Raw genomic sequence first — 17,126 nt, 5'->3', positions numbered from 1 at the left:
ACATCCAGTCCATCCAGTCTGTTGGGCAGACTGAATGGACCATTCAGGTCTTTATCTGCCGTCACTTACTATGCTACTTGGAACAGTGTTTCCTCTTTTTCCTTTTTTTCTTTACCTGTGTTACTGGTAGCAAGAGTTATGTTCTTGTGAATTATTTGGAAATTAAATTTTAAAAAAAGCAACAAGAGAAGGAGGAGAGTGGCTATACATCAGGCCATATTCTCCTCTGCTGCCTGGGACCAGACATCTAATTTGAACTATACAGCTGTACCATGTCCAAATGGTTCAATCAGGCCCTGAGAGGCAAAAGAGGAGTATACATCCTGAACTTCTACATCTCACCTCCTCCTCTAGTAAAATGTAATAATCTGATCTAGCTGGGCCAGTCCCTCGGATCTCTCACTGTGATTCCACAGGGACCAGGAAATTACTCAGGAAAGGGCACATTTTGTGGCCCTTTCCATAGTGATAGAATCATAGCAGACCCAGTGGCCCTAACAATAATGCTGTTATTGTCTGGTGGTTTTAATACTACATATTTGTGGCAGCTATTTAAACTTCTATAGGTAAATCTGCCTCTCTGAACTGGGTCTAAGTTATCTTCTGTACAAGGAGTCTATGTGGGCTTTAAAGCTTGCTTTTAGCATTTTTTTTATTCTGTCTTATACTGGGTATCAGCCAGCAAACAATTTATTTTGATTAATGTCATGCTGGGTTTTTTTTTAATCAGAGAGGTAAAATGTTCAGTCATGAAAGTCATAATTTGAAAATATCATTGGTAAAATTAATGAGATCTTTTAATTTGACAGATGGATGGATCCATTATCTTTGGAAATCAAAAGGGTTAATTAGACGCAGCTTATATTTGGAATGTCATCTGCTGAAAAGTTTCATTGGGACGTGTATAATGTATAATTTTTCCCTCCCCTCCATACAAAGTTTATGTTCAAATCAATACTTCATTTAGTTTGGACCCCAAACATATTAATTTAACATCTGTTTCAAGACAAAAAAAACAAAAAGGCACACAACTGCTTACAAAACAGTAGATGAAAAACAACAAAGCAGTGGAATCAAATGTATTTATTGGAACAATACCCGACGTGGCCACGTTTCGCCCTCAGGCTGCGTCAGGGGTATAAACTATCAAAAGTGTATGTAAATATATCATACACACTAGTAGTTCCAAAATCTAGTTCCACTTATCTGCTACTTCCAACTAAACTGATATGCATATCAGTTTAGTTGGAAGTAGCAGATAAGTGGAACTAGATTTTGGAACTACTAGTGTGTATGATATATTTACATACACTTTTGATAGTTTATACCCCTGACGCAGCCTGAGGGCGAAACGTGGCCACGTCGGGTATTGTTCCAATAAATACATTTGATTCCACTGCTTTGTTGTTTTTCATCACATCTGTTTCAAGTGCATAAGTATATAACTCCTTTTTGACTTGATTCTTTTTATTTTTCTTAACATTGACTTAAAAGCACATGTTAATGATCTGAATGTATAATGTAAAGGACAAAGAAAACCAGAAACCAGGAAACAAGTACTAATACAAAAATCACCTAAAATGTGTTGAGAGAAGCACCCTCAGAGATACAAGCACCCCATATGGTGATCATTCAGGACCACTATCAGTGAAGCATAGCACTTCATTCACTTTATCCACTCCTACTCTAGCTGAGATAATATTTAACCCTCTCTGACCTCATGTGCAACTTTCTTCAAATCAGTCACCTTACTTTCTAACTCTTCTTACTCTCTTACTCATCTATATGTTACAACTTTGCCTTACCCTTCACTATGAATTATAATGTTCTATTACGTATTGTGTTGACATTGCAAATAGTATACCATGCCATACTTTGTATTGTTTGTTGAATATTTTTACTGCTGTAACTGGCTATTGCTCATGTTTGATCTATTCTTACTGTGAATTCCTTCAAAAAGGCGACGAATAAATCCTAATAAATAAATAAATTGGGTTGTATGTGCTATAATGTGCTATAAGTTCCCAGTGCACAAGTGTCTATAATATAATAAAACTTTAAAAACAGCACTGTGAACACAAAACTGAATCAAATTAGACAGCTTCTCAAACTTAACTTATGAGCCTACGTGATGTGACGTGAGTCTGACGTCGGTGCCGGGAAAAATGGTGGACGCAATTATTAAGAATAAAATTACAGAGCACATACAAAAGTCATACGGATTTAGTGAAGGGAAGTCTTGCCTCACAAATCTACTGCATTTTTTGAGGGGGTGAACAGACATGTGGACAAAGGGGAGCCGGTGGATATTGTATATCTAGATTTTCAGAAAGCGTTTGACAAAGTGCCTCATGAAAGACTCCAAAGGAAACTGGAGAGTCATGGGATCTGAGGCAGTGTATTATTATGGATTAAGAGCTGGTTAAAAGATAGGAAGCAGAGAGTAGGGTTTGTTTGCGCCTGTTCTTGCTGCGCCCCGGAGTCCAATCAGGCCAGCAGTACTACGCAGACAAATCCTCTCAACTGTTATCTTAGAAACCGGACAGCTGGTTAAGGACTATTTACATTACAACAAGTAAAAACAAAAAGGAAAAAACCAAGAGAAGTGCTTCTCGGGGTAACACTGGTTTATTTCTTTATCCAGAGATTTAAGATAAATAATAAGAAATAGTCATAGATATAGTCTAGAATAGGACAGAAAAGAGAACATATACAGAAATGAAATTACAATGGAAAATGATCAGGGCAGTCCCTCAGTTCTCTGGCGTGAGGCCAAGAGCGCTGCACACTGACCAACCTCCTATCTGGCAGAGAAATATTATATAGGGTTTCTTTTCCCTTTCAATACAAAAGGAGCACAAGAAGGAGGAGGGTTTCTCTCACCTCCTTAATTAGCATCTTACAGTCAGTCAGGATCTCCTGTCAATAAAGAAATACATAGCATCTGTTTACATTTCCTTTGAAGATGCAGTTGGTCTGTTGTCCAAATGTTTTGGATCATTATATCTCTTCTATTCATCTTTACAACTTTCTCACACAAGAATATATTTCTCAGAACCTTTGATTCATTGTCTCATCTTTATTCTAATTCTAAGAGGAGGAAGAGTTAACTATTTTCTTATAGAGGTGATAGATTTCTCTCCTGTCAGCCCAGACCCTGTGTTTATGTCATAACATAGATTTTCTTATGTTCAAAGAGATGCGTAATAGAACTATTGCTGTTGGCTCCAGAGATCTGTCTGTCAGGGAGATTTGGAGGCATATTTTCAAAGCACTTTGGGAGGCTAAGTTCCATAGGTTTCTATGGAACTTTGGGAGGCTAAGTGCTTTGAAAATGAGCCCCATAGTGTTTGATCTTATTGTTCTAGGAGGGAAAGAAGTCTTCTGCAAGGTGTTATGTGTTATGTCCTCTTATAGTTACAATAAAAAGAGTCTTTGAAGTGGCCTTACCTCAAAGGACATGGGAAAGAACTCTGTCTCCTGAATTCCCTGAGGCCTGACCATATTCAATGGGAGAGATCGTGGGCAATCAGGTTCAATTACCTGACTTGGCAAGAGGAGGGGTAGAGAGTAATTGCTATTCCAGCAAGCTTTTCCCATGATTAGAAAGAGAGAAACCTCCATTTCTCTCTGTCCAAAAATATGATGAATTAACAGGTTGAATGGTCATTATTCTCGATGGAGAAGGGTAGTTACTGGGGTCACTCAGGGGTCTGTGCTGGGACCGCTGCTTTTTAACATATTTATAAATGACCTTGAGATGAGAGTAACTAGTGAGGTAATTAAATTCGCAGATGACACAAAGTTATCCAAGGTCGTCTCATCACGGGAGGAGTGTGAAAGATTACAAGAGGACCTCGTGAGACTGGGGGATTGGGCGTCCAAATGGCAGATGAAGTGCAACGTTGACAAGTGTAAAGTGATGCATGTGGGAAGGAGGAACCCGAATTACAGCTATGTCAGCAAGGTTCCGCTTTAGGAGTTACGGACCGAGAAAGGGATCTGGGAGTCATCGTGGATAGGACGTTGAAATCTTCAGCTCAATGTGCTGCGGCGGTTAAGAAGGCGAACAGAAAGTTGAGTATTATTAGGAAAGGGATGGAAATCAAGCATGAGGATGTTATAATGCTGTTATGTCGCTCCATGGTACGACTGCACCTGGAGTATTGTATTCAGTTCTGGTCGCCTCATCTCAAAAAAGATATAAAGGAATTGGAGAAGGTGCAGAGAAGGGCGACAAAAATGATAAAAGGAATGGGACGACTACCTTATGAGGAGAAGTTAAGAAGGCTAGGACTCTTTAGCCTGGAGAAAAGGCGGCTGAGGGGTGATATGATAGAGGTCTACAAAATAATGAGTGTGGTAGAGCAGTCAGATGTAAAGCGTTTGTTTACGCTTTCTAACAATAATAGAACCGGGGGACACAAGATGAAATTAGAATGAGGTAGGTTTAAAACAAATCGGAGAAAGTTTTTCTTTACTCAGCGCGTGGTTAGACTCTGGAACTCATTGCCGGAGAAGGTAGTGACGGCAGCTGGCCTTGCTGAGTTTAAAGGGGGTCTGGACAGATTCCTGAAGGAAAAGTCCATTGATCATTATTAAATTTGGGGTTTTTGCCAGGTTCTTGGGGCCTGGACTGGCCGCTGTTGGAGACAGAGTGCTGGGCTTGATGGATCTTTGGTCTTTTTCCAGAATGGCAGTGCTTATGTACTTATGAGCCCTGCGCTGGAACTTCTCATACCAAGTGCTCCAATGATGAAAACGCTAAACAGGTCTGAAGAGATGACTGCTCTCCCCTCGCAATTAAGATGCGCCCAACACCGCAGGTTTCATATCTGCTTTCTTCAGGGACTTGGTTAGGGCTGTCTCTCCTTCCTCTTGATGCCAGCTGGATTGGTGGAGTGCAGCTTGGAACAGGCCTCGCCGAGTCCCGTATTACAGCTGCCATCCTCGACACTCAGAAGTGTTCCTGCTGGAGGAGATTCAGCACAGCAGGGATTGGCTGAAGCTATCTCCACTGTAGCTGTTGAAGGGCTCTCTTATCCTGTGGTATCTGCCTGGTGAGCTGGTGGATGAAGGAGTCCAAAGAGGGTGTTTTACCCTCCCTTGGTGTACCTGGAACATCGGTGCCTTCTAGAGAGTCTCGTGGGATAGTTCAACCAGCACTATGACATCATTATGGGAAGCTCTTCAGGGATTAAACAGTTCCCTACAGGTACTTTCATCTCAATTTTTGAAATATAAAGTTGATTATTCCTCCCAATTTGTGTCTCAGGCACAGACAAAAACCTGCATTCTGCCAGACTACACCAGTTAGAGAGCCAGGTGTCTGTTTTAAAGAGGTGTGATATAGTCAGTGGTGTGCTGGAGCAGGCTCTCACAGGCTCGCAAGAGCCGGTTGTTAAGTTTTTAAGAATTTGGGGAGCCGGTTGTTAAAGTAGGGCCCTCCATGGCTACTTTAACAACTGGCTCCCAAAATGTGGGCTTGGGCCCCCTGCTGAATTCTCTTTTACTTTGCTGGTGGGGATGCTGAGCCCTGCCAGCAAAGTAAATAGACTGCTGCTGCTCCCCGCTCCTTGTTTCCAGCTCTGAGCAGCAGGCTGGGACTTCTCCAGCATGTGTGAGAAGTTTCAGCATGCTGCTCACAGCAAGACGTTGGGAGTGGTGGCAGTCCATTTATTTGTTGCCAGCAAAGGTATGCCTAGTGTGCCCGCACGAAGGGAGGGAGGAGAGAGAGGCAAGTGTTGCTCCCCCCCCCCCACCCGGCCACCCCTGGCCCTTCCAACTGCAGAGCTGGCTACGTCTGGAGAAAGAGCCTGTTGTTAAAAATTTACCAGCATAACCCTGGATATAGTTATGGTAATAGAGAATACTCTGATACAACGTCATTTGGAATATTTGGACAATCAAGTAAGGAAGAACAATTTAAGATTTTTAAAATTTCCCAGATTGAGTAGAATGAGTAGAAGTAAATCAATTTTTTACTCGTTTCAAAAGTACAAAGACTAGGGGACACTCGAGGAAGTTATGTGGAAATACTTTTAAAACAAATAAGAGGAAATATTTTTTCACTCAACGAATAGTTAAGCTCTGGAACTCTTTGTCGGAGGATGTGGTAACAGCGGTCAGCGTATCTGGGTTTAAAAAAGGCTTGGACAAATTCCTGGAGGAAAAGTCCATCGTCTGCTATTGAGACAGACATGGGAAGCAACTGCTTGCCCTGGGATTTGTAGTGTGGAGTGTTGCTACGATTTGGGTTTCTGCCAGGTACTTGTGACCTGGCTTGGCCACTGTTTGGAAAACAGGATACTGGGTTACATGGACCATTGGTCTGACCCAGAATGGCTACTCTTATGTTCTTATGCCTATCTTGTCAGCAGTGGAGTTAGTTAAGTGTTACATAAGGGAAGTTTTGGGCTTGTCTGCAGATAATCTTCCCCCTCTTTCAAGAGGTGTATACTTAACCATTCCCACTGGTCAAGAATCTGGGCAAGGAAACATTCAACCTGGAACCCAACAAGCTGATATAAACTTAACAGAATTCCTTGAGTCATCTTTGGAATTAGTCACCGGTCGTTCTTCTCTGGTAGTTACTTTTGTGCTGGAACCTGACTACAACTTGACTTTAAAACAATACTTCAGAGATATGAATTAACTGTTTTTTGGCTCTGTGATTAGATTATTTCCTGATTTGTCTCATATGACCCAAGCTAGAAGAAAGACCTTCTTGGCTTTAAAACTGTGGGTTTTGTCTTTGCCAGGGACATTTATATTGAAATTTCCTTGTCATTGTTTTGTTACTTTTGGTGCTAATACTTTTTTATTTCTTGAGCCAAAGCAGCTCATGGACTTTCTGGGTTTATGCGAAAATTGGAGATTCCTGAATAATTGACTATATTGAATAATCTTAACCAAGCTATTCCATGTTCACTCTGTAACTTCTCTTTTGAATATTTGAGACTTTGTCTTAATTTTTTCTTAATTTTTATTTTCATATCTTGACTTCCAATTTTGTAGGCTAAAGCAATTAATTTTACTATTTCCTTTATATTTGATTCTTTTTTCTATAATCATGTTATCGATGGATGTAATATTTTGAAAGTCATTAATAAATGTGTTTTTTAAGTAGCGATCTCAGCACAGACCCCTGTGGAACCCCACTAACTACCTCTGCCATTAAGAATACTGACCATTTAACCCTAGTCTCTATTTTCTATCTTTTAACCAGTTTTTAATCCACAATGGAACACTACCTCCATTCCCATGACTTTCCAATTTTCTCTGGAGTCTTTCATGAGATACTTTGTCAAATGCCTTTTGAAAATCCAGATACACAATATCAACTGGCTCACCTTTATCCACACGTGTGTTAACCCCTTCAAAGAAATGTTGTAGATTGGTGAGTCAAGATTTCCCTTCACTAAATCCATGTTGGCTTTGTCTCATTAATCCATGCTTTTCAATAAGTTCTGTAATTTTGTTCTTAATAATAGTCTCTACCATTTTGCCCGGCACTGATGTCAGGCTCACTGGTCTATAATTTCCCATATCACCTCTGGAACATTTTTTTTTAAAACTGGCGTTACATTGGCCACCCTCCAAACTTCCAGTACCATGCTTGATTTTAAAGATAAATTACATATTATTAACAATAGTTCTGCAAGTTCATTTAATTCTGTCAGTACTCTGGGATAAATATCACCCGGTCCAGGCAATTTGCCTTCTAGAGTTTATCGGTTTCTCATGTCTTATGTATTCATGTTTCATGCTAATGATGCTTACAGTGGCGTAGCCAGACATACTATTTTGGGTGGGCCTGAGCCCAAAGTGGGTGGGCATACAATTTCCATCCCCCTGTGGTCTCCGCCCCTGCTGCTAGTGACCCTCAACAAATTATAAATATCTGGGCTGGTATGGATCCCCAAGCCCCACCAGCTGCTGAGGTCCTCCGGTTGCCAGAATAACTCCCTCTCCTACTTGCTGCAGACATTGGCACTATCCAAGTGCTGCTGCTGCCCTGCTACTCTCCCCCCCCCCCCCCCCAGCACATTCTTTGTTTTTGTGCATGTACAAAAACTGAGCATATGCAGCAGGGGGGGGAGGGTAGCAGGGCAGCAGCAGCACTTGGAGAGTGCCAATATCTGCAGCAAGTAGGAGAGGAAGCTATTCTGTGTTCATCCCACGCCTCTGAATTCCATCATTATTTTTGTCTCCACCACCTCCCTTGGGGACAAAAACAGTGACAGAATTCAGAGGTGTGGGATGAACACCTAATTAGAAAATCCCCTAACACACCCACATCCCAATAACTCCCATACTTTATATTATATATAATCAATCCACTACCCCACCCAGCCCTGACAACTACACCCTACTGCCCAGGATGCCCCTCAGTACATCTATGAGAGCACAAAGCTCTGCCTCATCTCCTGCATTTGATTCCTCAGCAGGCTGAAGTTGCTCAGGTTGGCTGTGAATTCCTGCTGCATCTTCGTATAGAGATACAACTGGGGTCTAGTCATGGCTGATGTCTGTGGCGCTTCCAGGAGAGACAGATGGAGATGTAGATATCCTTGTGGGGTGTACACACCAGTGTCTGTGTAGCTGGTGGTCAGCAGTGATGCGCTGCATTCCATTGTAGCCCCAATGGTGCCATTCTCCTGTTCATCATCCTCAAGTGGTAGTTCCATATAGGGGGTTCATGTGCATATGTGTTATCAATTGTAATGTGAACTGGTCAGGACAAATTAGGATGGCATGACAACTTATGGGGCTTACAGTTCAACAAAGATAAGTGCACATTTAATAAAAATAAGTAAAAATCTTTTCATAAATGAAAGATAAAAAAGATAAAAGTGTCACCACAGGCCCAGAACCCCAGTCTACTTAGGCATGCTATCATATACTTCTTGGCTTGTATCCTGAGAGGTACCTAGTTTTATGTCTTCCTTTCTTGAAGCTGAAGTTGCTTTTATAATTGTTCCTATTATAAGATGGCAATCTCTAGTTGCATTTCTGATGGTAGTAATGTACTCATTTGAGCAACAGGAGTTCAATGATGAGTACAGGTGCTACATCTTATACAGCACTTGAGAAAGAGATGTTTAAAAAAAAAAAAAAACAACAACACTCTTCTAGCAGTCTGCTCCTGTTCAGAAGATTACTGTCAGAAGTACAGAGAGTTATTTTTTTTTAAGTTCTTCCCTGACCTCACTCATCAACTGTTTATGTTTTGTTCATATGCTGAACCTATCGGCGCTGGATCACTCTGATTTCCTACAGCAGAGGTATTGTCGTTGTCAAAAAGCTTTGAACACTTTTTTTTCTTCATAAGAACAACATAGAAACCATGAAGAAAAATAAATTAAAAAGTCTATTGATGTTCTTGTTTGTTCCAAATACTGACTGAATTATTTAAAAAGATATTTTGATAGCACCATTGCTTTACTGACAAAAGAAAAAAAAAAACTGCACTGTTCCCGAAGACAAGGAAACAGAATAATCAGACAAAAGAAGGTGGAAATGATTGATAGCCCAGCATAAAAAGTGAGCCCTGATACCTTCTGCAAACTGGTGAGATGAAACATCATGAAATCTGGAAGAGGAGTTGTCACAAGCTGTCAGTTTAATTCTTCATATTTCAATAGTCAGACATTAGCAGGGCAGAATTAACCCTTTGGTGGGTCCTAGGCAAACAAGATCCTAGGTTCCTCCACATATATATTTCTGAATTCCCACAAACATGTGAGCACTAATATCTTAGCCTCTACATCTAAATGTGTTAGCTTAATGAGTTTAAAAATATCCTTAGACCTCAGCAAGCTCTTTTATCTCCAAGACTCCAGCAAGCACTCACCCTTCTTTCCCTCAGGATCCCAGTAAGTACTGTCCTTATTCCCTCCCAGACCTCTGCAGTGGATCTCTGGATCTTCTTGAGTCCGCAAGGATTGGGTCCATGCCAGTAGATTACAGAGAATGTGTTTATAGATGGGGGTGAGGTGGAGGAGAGGGAGTGGGGTGGACGAATGTGCGTGTGAGGGGTGGGGCAGGGTAGAGAGTATATATATAATAACAGTGGGGTGGACATAGTGTATGTGTGTACCAAAGGCATAGCCAGAAGTTGATTTTGGGGGGTGGGAGGCACAAGGTGGACCAAACATTTCTGCTCAGTTCTCTCCAACAACTGCTGTCTCTCCCCCACCCTCCTCACCTCCCCTCCCCCAGCACCTCCTGCACCACCCCCTCTCCTCCAGAAAACAACAGCCTCCCCTTCCACACACGTACCCCCACCCCCTGCAAACACACACCACCACAGCATGGCAATTAGACGGCTCACAGCCCTACCTACCTCATCCTCATAAGTACATAAGTATTGCTATACTGGGACAGACTGAAGGTCCATCAAGCCCAGCATCCTGTTTCCAAAAGTGGTCAATGCAGGTCACAAGTACCTGGCAAGATCCCAGAATAGTAAAACAGATTTTATGCTGCTTATCCTTGAAATAAGCAGTGGATTTTCCTAAATCCATCTTAATAATGGTTTATGGACTTTTCATTTAAGAAGCCATCCAAACCTTTTTTTAACCCTGCTAAGCTAACTACTTTTACCACATTGGCAATGAATTCCAGAGTTTAATTACACGTTAAGTGAAGGAATATTTTCTCTGATCTGTTTTAAATTTACTGCTTCGTACCTTCATTGCGTGCCCTCTAGTCCTAGTATTTTTGGAAAGCGTAAACAAGCGATTCTCATCTACCCGTTTCACTCCACTCATTATTTTATAGACCTCTAGCATATCTCTCCTCAGCCATCTTTTCTCCAAGCTGAAGAGCTCTAGCCACTTTAGCCTTTCCTCATAGGGAAGTCGTCCTATCCCCTTTATCATTTTCATCGCCCTTCTCTGTACCTTTTCTAATTCCACTATATCTTTTTTGAGATGCGGTGACCAGAATTTCACAAAATATTCAAGGTGCAGTCACACCATGGAGCGATACAAAGGCATTATAATGTCCTCATTTCTGTTTTCCATTCCTCTCCTATTAATACCTAACAGGGTTTCATGGTATCATCAGCGATGATGCCCAGATCCCTTTCCTAGTTGGTGACTCCTAATATGGAACCTTGCATTATGTAACTGTAATTCGGGTTCCTCTTTCCCACATGCATCAATTTGCACTTTCTCACATTAAAAGTCATCTGCCATTTAGATGCCCAGTCACCTAGTCCTCCCTCTCCCTCTCTCTCCGTCCCCTCTGGGATCCACCTCTCCCACCCCGTCCTTGAGTAACTGGTGATGGCTCGGGCCTTGCAGAAGCAGAAAGTGTGTCAGACTCCTCCCTTGTGGGACTCCCACTGTCTTCACAATCATCAGTTTATCCTGCTTCCGCTGCTGTACCCTGTTAATCTGGCCTCCTGATTGTCCAGATGTCTGATCTGATGCTGGGTCCAGCACCCAGCAATGGAGAGTGTGATGTCCCTGAGGGACCTGGCCTCTCAGTTATGCCACTGGTCTGTCATGCTGTGGGTCCTATCCTTAGACTCATGGATGATAGTTTCATCTCTGCAGCTGAGACGGGTGCTGTGAAGCTTGGTTGACTGGTGTGCCCACTGGTAGCGATGTGGCTGGTGGGGAGGGTGTTGCTGCAGGACTGGTGGCCTCACTGGTACCAATTGGAGGCTCAGGCACTTGCTGTGTGGGCAGTGTGCTCATCAAGGCTGCCATGTGGTTCTGAAGATCTCACTGGATCCCCAGATGCTGCTGCCAGATATTCTGGGCTGCCTTTCGGCTCTCGTGCTGTATGGTCCACAGCACCTACCTGCATTCCTGTTGGACTCAGAGCCCCTCATGCAGTAGCTGTAGATTCTGCTCCTGGTAGTCCACCAGCTGCAAATTCTGTTGCAGCAGTTTGTTGGCCAGCCGCAGCACCTATCACTTGTGGCAAAGAGTCCCTTATGGCCCAGTAGTGACTCCTCAAAAGCCTCTTCTGCCTCTAGCGGGCCTCTGAATTCCACCACTAAAATTGCTCCTGCTCTTCATTCCCTGCAGGCGGCTCCTGGCTGGTGCTCTTGGCATGCTCTTCCTCTCCCACAGTGTCCTCAAATGCCACTGACTAGGGTTACCATGTCCTCTTTTTAAGGACATGTCCGGGGCATCCGGTGGGTTTTGCCCACCCGCCTGTTTGTCCGGATTTCAGGACAAATGGGCGGGCAGGCGAGCAGCGCCGTGGGTCTCCCCTTCCCTTACTTACTATCTGCCCTGGTGGTCTAGTGACCTCTTTAGGGCAGGAAAGAGCCCCCTCTTTCCTGCCCGGAGCACTGCCTGCCCTTGCCCTGCATCCTTCTCAGTCTTGGCTCGGGATTCAAAATGGCCACTGAGAGTTGAAGCGGCCTTGCGAGACTTCAACTCTGGGCGGCCATTTTGAATCCCAAGCCGAGACCGAGAAGGAGGCAGGGCAAGGCAGCGCTCCGGGCAGGAAAGAGGGGGCTCTTTCCTGCCCCGATGAGGTCACTAGACCACCAGGGCAGTAGATAGTAAGTAAGGGGAGGGAAGGGGAATATGTGACAAGGGGGAGGGGAGGTGACGGGGGGGGGCAGGAGAGGGGAATATGTGACCCGTGGGGAGGGGAATTTGTGACAGGGGCGGGGTGAGAGCAAGAAAGTGCGGGACAAGGATCCGAAAGGGACGTGGTGTGGGCGGGGCAGGGGGCATGGTGTGGGCGGGGCAGGGGGGCGTGACACATGTCCTCTTTTTCAGAGGACAATATGGTAACCCTACCACTGACTCACCTTCCTCTTCTTGATGTGCCTGCACTGCCTGCTGGCTTCTGGTTTCAGACTCTCCATCAGACTCCGTGTTCTTGCCTGCTTAGAGAAAGTAGAGGAAATGTGTCTGTTGCACTACCTAAACTGGCAGTCTGCTGCAGCCTTACTGAAAACACCCCTCCACTGCAGGAGACAAGGGATATGGTGCACTGCGTTCCTCAGAGGCCAGGGTGCTAGTCAGCCACACAGCCATGTGGGTACAAAAGAACAGATTGTGGAAGTGGTGTGGAGGGCACAGTGAAAGCAACACAGAGGCCTAGAAAGCAGGAATAGACACTGGTTGGTGATGTGCTTTGGCGGAGGGGGAGAAAGAAGGCACTTAAAGGGGATGGGATTTAATATACTGCTTTGCTGTGGTTACAATAAAAGCAGTTTATATATTATATACAGATACTCATTTTGTACCTGGGGCAATGGAGAGTTAAGTGACAGATACAGGGGGCCTCCACCCAGCAAGCTGAGTGGCCACAGACCTGCCCACTAACCAGTACTCCCTGTTGAATTGTTGGTACATGGTGCCTGATAATCAGCCTTTTAGCATATACTCTGGTGTGCCTTCTTACCCCCTACCCCACCTACCTGAGAACCTGTATTACCTATGGGAGTGCTATCAATGAGGCCCCCCCCCCCCCCACAATGTTCCTGATTGAGGAAGAGAGGGTGAAACAGAGAGGACAGCCAGCACAGCTTTGATCTCGGAAACTTACTTGACTCCCCAGCCTGTGCTAAGGTGTCCTGGCTTCTCAGGCCATGGATGCCCTCCGGGGAAGGAGACTGTGTACCATGGGTATATGTATAACAGTTCCTTTCCCTCACCCCCCCCCCCCCCCTCATACACACACACACAATGTCCACCATTGCAGCAGATATAAAGCAGCTGTTTACTCATCTTCAAAAGCCCTCAGCCATATTGGTTGTGGGCAAGGAAGCATGCAGAAAGGAGAATAAACTATAGGGGGTGCTTATGCACACCTGCTGGTTAGTACCAGACAACACATCTTTAATTAGAGGAGCTCTATGCAGTCTGCCAAAAGGGTGTAGGGCTTTAGAGTGAAGGGGGTTTATGGGGATGGTCTCCTGCTGCAAGCAGTCAGGAATAGACAGGGAAATGCTTAGAGTAGACAAATTGTGACTGTCATCAGTACCTTTGGCCCCCCTACCCGGGACCAGCAGTGCAAATGGCTACCTAGGATCTTTGGCAAGGGGCACTTGTGATGGAAACTTGGTTCCAGACTTCAGCATGGAGCTGGACTGGGGCAAACATTCCAGGTTACCTCCAATTCTTATGTCATGGACCATGCAGCTCCATGAGCCCCAGCTTTCCCTCAGACCAGATATCTATTGGCAGCATTGGTATAGGATAATGGGCAGATTGTGAACCCTCAGGTGACAGATGGCTACAGAATGCAATGGTGATGTAGTTGGGCAGTCTGCACCATCCTGTGACCCACAATGCTGTTTTTGTAAACTGCTTTGTATTCTCATATCCAAGTAACTGTAGCTATATTAGGGGATAATCTCCTTTGTTCATTTCACCTTCAAACCTTTCCTCTAATCCCTGGAGGGACACAAGCTAAGCTTATGGTTGTAGGGCATCTGGAAGTGGGTCTTCCTAAGCTGAGTCCAGAGGCCAGATATTGCTCTGCCTGTTCCTGGGGGCAGGCCGGCCCCTCAGCTTATGAGGAGATGGCCTATGTATTTGTCTGAAAGAATGTTCATGCACCAGCAATATTCTCTTCATATGTCTCTCAGACAATTGTCTTGACCACCTCCTTGCCAACTGAGGGGCCAGCCTGCCCCCAGATCCTGGCAGGGCAATATCTGGCCTCATGACTAAGATCAGGAAAGGCCCCACTCCTTGATACCCTACATCCATGATCTGGAACAAGGGAGTGGAAAGGGAGACTGCAGTCCTATGTGGTTCCCTAGGTAGACATTATACCTGTGTCAAGTGCTGTGTTGGACAACCTTAGTTCAACCATTAACCCTAGCTGTGGCAGGCTCTAAGACATTTGCCGCCACCTAATTTTGCCTACTGGAGGCACAGCATAATGGTTTGGGGTGTGGCTTGGGATCCTGGGGGGGGGGGGGCAGGTTCAAGTCCCACAGGGCCTTCTGCTGCAGGGTCCATTAGATCCCTCTCAGTTAACACAGCCCTCAGGGGTACATGCTCTGATTGTGGACACTGAGGGCCCTTTGGACACTTCTTTCCCCATCTGTCACCCCTTCCACCCCTGGTTCTGCAGCCTCCCTTTCCCAGGGCTTGGCAAGTACTATTGGCACCACTGTACTTGTCAGCCTTGCATATCAGGAAATCAACACATTTTTTACAGAGTGGAGACACAGACCTTTGAATGCCAAAAAACCGTAAACATTACATTTGTAAAATTATAACATTATAAATTATATATATAATAGTGGTACTGGTCCGTTGACCTTATTTAGGCTGCCACCACTCCTCATGAAGCTCTGCCAAAATCTGGCCCTCTAAGTGGTATTGGGTCACCAGTGTCTGCTGCAAGTCTCTGTGCAAGGCTGAGACTTAGAGCAAGAGCTAGACTAGGGTATCTGTTTTTGGGGGGCTGCCGTTTCATGGCAGCCCTTGACTGTTGTGCTCTCCAGCATAACTACTGGACGGGGTGGTGGTGGTGGTGGCTGTTCCATAAGAACATAGCCATACTGGGTAAGACCAGTGGCCCATTTAGCCCAGTTTCCTTTTTCCAACCGTGGCCAATGCAGGTCACAAGTACCTGGCAGCTTAACTAATTGTTGAGTGAAAAAATGTTTCTCTTAAAGTAGTTTCATGTAATTTCATTGAGAGTCCCCTGGTCTTCTTACTTTTTGAAAGAGTAAAAAATTGATTCACTTCTGCTCATTCTACAGCACTCATAATTTTGTAGACCTCATTCATATCTCCCTTCAGCCGTCTCTTTTCCAAGCTGAAGAGCCCTAACCTCTTAAGCCTTTCCTTGTATGAAAGGAGTTCCATCCCCTTTACCAACATGTTTAATCATGCCTCAAAGTAGAGAACTGGCCTAATGGTTAGTGTAGTGGGTTGAGATCCTGGGAAACCAGGTTTGATTCCCTCTGCAGCTCCATGTGACCCTGGGCAAGTCACTTAACCCTCCACTGCCTCAGGTACAACAGTAGTACAATGTACTACCTAGACTATAAGCCCAATAGGGACAGACCTAGTACCTGTAAAGTGAAGCTGTGAACTGCTTAGGTCTATGCAGTATATAAATACTCACATGAATGAAATTAAGCCAATTGGTGAGGCAAGACTTCCCTTGGCTGAATCCATGCTAACTCTGTCCCATTAAACCACGTTTATCTATGTGTTTTATAATTTTATTCTTTGTAATAGGTTCCATTATTTTGCCCAGCACTGATGTCAGGCTTACCAGTCGGTAATTTCCAGAATAACCACTTGAACCCTTTTTAAAAATCGGCGTTACATTGGACACCCTCCAGTCTTCAGGAACTATGGATAATTTTAATGACAGTTACAGATCACTAACAGCAGATCAACAATTTTATGTTTTATGCTTAATGGAGGGGGCCCCATGATTATTTGTCATTGGATACTCAGGACATTCTGATTTCAGCAATGTTTTCTTACTCTGTATAATGATAACTGTAGAAACCCTTTTGCAACAGCAAAAGGAACTCACTATATGTGACCCTTCATTTTTATGGTGTTTGCACATGAATGGTGATATGATCCTGGGGGACACTGCTTCACAATCACCTCTCCAGGCTGCTTCTTATACCGTATTTCCGATTTCAGAAATGTTTTATCAAAATGTGTATGATGTTTGCGGTATGTCTTTTTTAAACTTTTATTTTATTTTTAGTATATTTTCAAATATCAGAAAATATTTATTTCTTCCATTATGGACTTGTTTCTTTACATGTTTTCCGATAAATGTTTTTGGTTTTTTGTTTTTTTTTGCAATTTGGGTGTCATATTGAAAATTCCCTTCAAGGCCTAATGTCCTTAAGGTGTAACAAACCTAAAGTATAGGCTTATCTATCAACAGCATGGACTATGGAAATATGCATTTTCAAAGATCCCACAAATTCAAACAACCTTCAAAAATTGTCTCTATTACCTACGGCAGCTACGGAATCTCTCCATATATTGAAAAGACGAGTCTGATCACAGTTTTTCATGCCATGATAACATCACGACTAGACTATTGTAATGTCCTATACACTGGCCAAACCCTAAAGAGTTTGTATCAGTTCCAACTAATTCAGAATGCTTTAGCACGATTGATAGAAGGCTGCAAGTGTTGTG

The sequence above is a fragment of the Microcaecilia unicolor genome, chromosome 8 (genome assembly GCF_901765095.1).
Source record: "Microcaecilia unicolor chromosome 8, aMicUni1.1, whole genome shotgun sequence".
In the NCBI taxonomy this organism is placed as follows: domain Eukaryota; kingdom Metazoa; phylum Chordata; class Amphibia; order Gymnophiona; family Siphonopidae; genus Microcaecilia; species Microcaecilia unicolor.
This window is presented reverse-complemented; position numbering follows the sequence as displayed.